Here is a 6,996-nt window from a genome sequence, read left to right as displayed (position 1 = left end):
GTAGATGTTCCTGGATGCTCTCCTGTGGTCTCCACTGGTTCCCCTTTCATAGGGTTGTCTTTTTGCATAGTCAATGACTGTTTTGCATACCCACGCTTCCCACTCAGCAGTGGGGCGCATGCCCAGTACCATCACTAGAGCGTGCTCGAAAGTTCTAGGGGGTCCGAGCCCCCTCCCCATTGTCAGTCGACTCTGGGCCCAGGCGCATGCACAGAGGACGTTTACTCCAAGATAACAGGACACACATTCCTGTGGGGTTGGACTCAATGGGCTGAAACTGGTGATTAAACTGCCCCACTCAGTTGCCATGGTGATTAAGCTTTGGTAGTTAAGCTTGCCTGCCACCAATGTTGAGACAAGTTTCTAGTCCCTCACTCTTTAAAAATATTAAATTCTATTATTGTCATAGAATACCAGGTTGGAAGGGACCTCAGGGATCATCTGGCCCAACCTTTCTAGGCAAGAAAGTTACTTTGTTACTTTTAAAATGAGTACTGGTGTGGAATTTTATTTACATTGTTATAAATATTGGCTAGGCATGATCCTTTTGCTACTAAAATTAGTGGATGTTTCAGTAGATACAATATCAATTTCTGAAGGAATCCAACAGGCTGGATAGCCAACCATAGCAAGCCATGTCATGTATGAGATAAGACGGTTTTGTGGGGTTTTTTTAAATTCCTAATTTGGTATTAATCCACAAAACATGAATCACATAGTTAACACTGTTACAGATTACTCCACATCTGGCCTATCAAAATTTTAGATCCTGACAAACCTTCTAAGTCTAACATCACTGAAGTGTAATGTCACTGGATCTGGAGTCCAAAATCATGCCCTCTCACTAACAATTTTAAAAGTACACATGCATCTACAGTGAAAGCTTTCTCGTAATGCTTTCCCTGCTAAATAAAGTCTTGGTCTTACTTACACACACATACAATTAATTTCTTACACTCCAAGTAGTTCTACTGATGTCAATGGTCCTACCCAAATTTTGTATACTTAAGGACATGAACAAGCCTTTGACTAGTCCTATACAAAGTTTTAAACAGCACCCTCTACATTGATATCTGAGCCTTTCCCCCTTCCCTTAAGTATAAATATTTATTATCAGTGTCAATGGTGGCATGTATCTCTGCCTTTTAAACACCAGGCTGCGATCACATGTCCATTTCATATCTTCCCAAGGGGAGCAGTTGGCCCATTAGGCACCCTCACACTCAGATACAACTGCTGTGACCTGTTCCTTTCTCAGGATTGGTGTGTGTTAGATGGCTTATGTTTTTTTTAAATTCAGGTAGTGAGGGCTTGGCTGGTTGGTTCATTTTCTTCTGCCAAAAATCTATGTAGCTAAAAATAATTCCAAATTCACGGTTTTGCCTTGACTTTGAATTTCCGTCACTTTTCCTTTTGACAATTACAAACCCAGATTTGGCTATTTCTTGCCTTGTATACTTTAACTTCTAAAATTGTGTGGGGCAGGCCAATAGCTCTCATTGTGTAAGCCAAAAAACTAAAACCTGCATTGGACTGACAAGTGAAAGACCTGTATATTGGCACTCTGTTAATTTAGAAATACAGAGGCTAAGAGAGGCTGGGCTGTGTGTCTTGTTTGGAAAATTTTCATTCTTTTAGTGAAAACCTTATACTTTCAGTTTTATGAATTCCCTACAGATATCTTTTTTGCTGTTATAATTATAAAAAATTAAACATTGTGTTATGGTGTGCTGTGGCAGGCCGGTTAGCTCAGTTGGTTAGAGCATGGTGCTAATAACGCCAAGGTCGCGGGTTCGATCCCCGTACGGGCCAGTTAGTTTTAGGGCTACAAAAATTATCTGAGGGCTGGGAGAGTTGGGGTTGTTCAGCCTGGAGAAGAGAAAGCTACAGGCAGACGTGATTGCAGCCTTCCAGTACTTAAAGGGGCCTATAGGAAAGATGGGGACAACCTTTTCAGTAGGGTCAGCTGTGACAGGAGAAGGGTAATGGTTTTAAACTAAAATGGGGTAGGTTTACACCGGAGATAAGGAAGAAATTCTTTACCATGAGGGTAGTGAAACACTGGAACAGGTTGCCCAGAGAGGTAGTGGAGGCCCCATCCCTGGAACCATTCAAAGCTAGGTTGGACAGGGCTCTGAGCAATCTGATCTAGTTAGCGGTGTCCCTGCTCCTGCAGGGGGGTTGGACTAGATGACCTCTAGGGGTCCCTTCCAACCCAAAACATTCCATGATTCTATGATCTTAATCTTCCTAACACAATGCAAAACATGGTCCTTACATCAGTGAATAACCTGAAGCGTTTCTAAATATCTTTGATATTGTTTCTTTTAGCACATACATAAGAAATATATTAGTCAGGGGTACAAAGTGAAATTCTGGAGGATGAAAGCTGTGGCAGGTGTATGTTTTACTGTAGTGGTAACTGAGAAGCAAGTAGAGAAAAACAAGTGTCACAAGTGACATGCAGAAGGCTGTTATGGATAAAAGAGCAATGTAAATGTGAGGGGTTGGCCCAATAAAAATTAAGGTGAGTTAAATTTTTTTCCTTGTTCTAAAAAATTTTATGCAAAAAGGCAGCTGCTATTCTTGAACTCATTTAAGTTTTGTTTTTGTATCTGGTTCAGTTTTAAAATTTTGCTTAATTTGACACAAAGTAATTTAGGGAGGAGACTTTTTTTTTCTCCTTTTTGTATTGTAAATTAATATTTATTGGCAAACAGTGGGAAAACCTCATTTCATTTACTATATGGACTGAACACAAGCATGCTCTTTCTAAGACATATTTAATAATTGATGTTCTGCAAGAGACAAGAAACAATTCCTCTGATGATAGAAAGGTAATAGAAAAAGAATTAATGCAAACCAAAGGATAGCTATGGGTGTAAAATTAGTGCTTAAAAGGAGTGGAAGCCTTCTTTCAGAATCTTCTGATGCTATGTGCAATATGATGAGGTCAAAGTGTCATGTTTCTTCCTTTGGTTTCCCAGTCGAGATGAGGGTCTGCAATCCCTGTTCTAGGCAACATTTTGCCACTGTCCTGAGCTGTGATCTTTGCCAGCTTGTTGCATTTCTTATTCCCATCTCATTTTTTTGAGGTTTTTAATTTTTTTAAAATGAATGTATGGTCTTCAAGAAAAATAATTGTCTCATCTTTCAACAGTTCTTGGTATGCAACTGTTGTGTAATATTAAGTGAAATGTAGTGGGGACTTACCTATGAGGAAGATAATTAATATTTCAGATGTCTATCTGCTTTTTACATTAGTTTATTAGAGGTTTTAAAATAACACAGTAAAACCAAAACAGCAGTTCAGGGATCTTAGTCTCGGTTCCCTAGATTAGTTGGATGCGGGTTCATTTATGTCTTCTTTCTTTCTAACTTTTTTGGCTCCACAGACTTCAACAGGAATGATGGATAAAGTTCCCCTGGAAATAATATAAAGCCTAGTCATTACATCACTTAGGTGGATAAAGATTTCCCTTTTCCTCTGTGAGTTATGTAATGGCTAACCATTTATACCTCTACTTTTATGTTTTCGGTAGAACTGAGACAACGTTCAGGTGGTCTGCCTACTTAAATTTGTTTCATAACTGAACTAGAGGAAGATAAAAGCACCCATCTACCTACCTCCTCAGAACAAATACTTCCGAATATGTCTGGAAGACAACAGTAGATCATGTAGTCAAGAGCCAAAAGAAATATTTATAATATTATTTTTTATTACATTCAGTAACAACATCACTTGGACTAAAAAAATTACTAAAACTTGTAATTCTCACAGATATCTTGGTTTTATTGTATTATTTGCTCATAAGTCTGAGTTAGTAGAGTTGGCAAGAATCCAGTTTGTATGAAAAGGAAGAAGAAATTAGGCATGTGAAACACTGCAGTTAAGCTCTGTAAAGACTATGAAACTCACACATCCTCTTGTGTGGAGATTCACACAAGTAGCCTAATCGTTGCATCAAACATGCACATGTTGAAATGTTAAACACAGCCTAATCTGAGAAGTCCTAGTTCTATAGAACTAGGAAGCATGTGGAAAAGGCACTGGAAGAGCTTACAGTAATTGTACAGGTCTTAGTTTGTATTTAATTTGTTGTATTTTATTTATTTGTTTGTTTTGTAACAGAAGGCACATGTAAACCACTGTGTTTTATTGCGTTGTTCATTATAATTTTGCTGCCTTTCTGCATCTTGTAAACCTTCTCCCAAACTTCATTCTTGACACTAAGGAGAGCTCTGAAACTGGCTTACATATTATCTTTGGGAACTCTTACATAAGAACCAACTGATAAAACAGTTTTAGAATGAGGTCCTTAGTGTCTGCCAAATGATGTTATTCTAGAAATAACATGCAAGTTAAAAGCACTTGACATACATACTTAATCAAGAATTAGAGCTTTGACAAAGTTTTACCATGTTCCTATAAAATTATTCTAGTTCACAATGTAGACAAATCATCCTACAGTAGCTTAAAACACTTGTATTCTGTTAAGACTGACTTCCAGCACTTCCCTGGTTTTTGCTCCCTCCACGCCTTAGCAGAAACAATTTGTTTTACATATTGCTTATTACAAAATATTTCATAAGATACATGTGAGAAGACTGTTTTGAATACTCAGAGTGTTAGATTCTAGCCTTTTCCTTGCATATTTTATAGGTTTCCCAAAAGGTCAGCTAACTCCAGGGTGCTTTGAGTCTAGCCTGCTCTTCGCAGGAACCTGGCTGGCTGCATAGATCTCAGACTTTCTCTTCTCATTGAATTAGGCTTGAGACATAGAAAAACACATACATATTTCCTAATGTACTTGTATATAACTATTTAATTTAACTCCTCAATTAACTGTCTTAACTCTATACCTATTTTTCTAGTTTACTTTTCCATATACCACATATACCACTGTTGCAATGGAAGTTTCATGTAAATGCAAATAAAAGTCTCCAAGTCAATATTTTTAAGAAAACACAGTTCATGCTACAAAAAATCGCACTGTAATTGGCAATATGACCTAAAAACATCATCCTTAGAATGACATTAAAAAGCACACAGCTATGATTTTAATACATTACATGATATTCTTTATGTTTTTCATTAAGCTTTAAAATGAGTTTAAGTTCCTTGTGCAGCACTGTTGGCCTAATGAACTATAAAGTGGAAACTGTGGATTGAAATCTTCTTTGGAATACAGTTTTGTTTGTTTGTTTGTTTGTTTTTAAGAATATGGAGTGTTTTCCTTTTTCAATCATGGAAATCTAGTGTTTATCGTAGCCTCAGTGACCACTCTTTTGTTAAACTGATGTCTGATATTAAACTTGTTATCTGTATCTGTGTCTTTTGGGCAAGTGTTCAGACATCCTACAGGTTTTTTACATGGGTCTGGCTGTTATTTTCACTGATAGTACAAGTTTGGGGAGAAGATGGTCTCAATTACTCATTTTGAATTTTAACATCATGCCAGTCACAATGCTCAGGTTAGGAACTTTCATTTTAATTTTCAAGATTGGCTGAAAACAGAACATACCCTATACTTTGGCATTTGTCTTTCTGTTTATGCTTTCAATTGTTTTATTTTGGAGAAAAGATCGTCTTTCATTATATGTATATAAACCTGAGGCATAGTAGGACACCAAATCTCAGTATAAATATTTTTAATTATAGCAAGAAGATTTCAAATTAGCTGACATTAGGGGATCACTTCAGATGAATAATTGTTGGTATCTAGCGCCACTGAAGAGCTGTAAGATACATAGTTTGGCATCCAGGAGTCTGTTTGGAAAGATGCATGGTTCCCCTCCGTCTTTTGTTATGACTGCCCGACTGTGGAGATACTATTACAGTTGGCAGAACTGGCAAATACAACACAAGACTAGCCATCTATACACTAGACAACTATTCTTAAGCAACCGAATAAAAGCCCTCAGATTTTCACCTAAGTCAGATAGACATAGGCACCTCCATCCTAAGATAGTTGTCTATCTAGATCAACTTTACTGACCTTTTAAAGATTGTAGTCTCTCTATACATATTATTTATAGAAGACTAAACAGCTTATTTATTTATTTATTTTATGGTTGGTTTTTTTTCTGAACAACTAAAGAAAATGAGATGAACTGACTGTAACAGTTTTTCAACTAATGAAAATTAAAAATCAAACCTAGAAGGAAGGTTATAAAAATTAATTTAGAACCAATACGCCTTCCCCCCAGCTCCCAAACTAAATGTGAAGACTAAAGAAACATGTGACTAAGATGCCATTTTAAATTACAGTTCTCTCTAGCGGTGACATTTTCTACCAATCTACATAAATATTCAGATTTCACCTCTCAGTGCATGCTGGCGCATAAGGGCTATTTGGTGACTGGACTACTAAAGCAGTTAAAGGTTTCCAGAGAAGTGAAAAATCACAACAGTCGCTCACTTTCACAACAAGCACTCTACTAACATGCTGAATTTGATCTGTTTTGAAGTTGAAGATAATGCAAAAAAGGAAAGTCTGTACTATACCAGCAGCCACATGAATCCTGACATGTACATGCATGCCTTCCAAAAATCATATAATGTGCATAGTCTACTATATGAGAAGAGCTATTAGATGTCCTTTCAATGCTGTAGTCTACCTTACTCTACTCTTAGTCCATTATTTCCCAAAGAAATTATTACATAGAAGATATACTTTTATAAGGTTCTAAATTAATTTATCAAAATTGTAATGTGAGAAAAATGTAATAAATTTCATATAATGCCAAATTACTTTTTAAAGCAAACTTTATGTGACTGCTTTATAACAATGTATAACTTTTTAATTGCTAATAAGAGTGTCTTACGGAGTTGTAAAATACAAGGATGTAAATTGGTTAGCTCGATAAAATTAACTGCAGACATTTTTCTATATTTGCTCATTAACAAATCAAGAAATATATTTAAATCCAGGTTCTAATAAAACTAGCAAATCGTCCTCAACTGAGGAATTGATATTGTCAGCAGAAAAATAA

At 36.5% G+C, this 6,996-nt stretch overlaps 1 non-coding gene across 1 annotated transcript; it reads left to right on the top strand.

Annotated features, from left to right (window-relative positions):
- The first annotated feature begins 1,738 nt into the window (after positions 1-1,738).
- Positions 1,739-1,812, top strand: TRNAI-AAU. The gene has a single exon. It is a non-coding gene; the product is annotated as a tRNA-Ile (tRNA).
- The last annotated feature ends 5,184 nt before the right edge of the window (positions 1,813-6,996 follow it).

The sequence above is a fragment of the Egretta garzetta genome, unplaced genomic scaffold (genome assembly GCF_000687185.1).
Source record: "Egretta garzetta isolate BGI_Z169 unplaced genomic scaffold, ASM68718v1 scaffold189, whole genome shotgun sequence".
Classification (NCBI taxonomy): Eukaryota; Metazoa; Chordata; class Aves; order Pelecaniformes; family Ardeidae; genus Egretta; species Egretta garzetta.
This window is presented reverse-complemented; position numbering and strand designations above follow the sequence as displayed.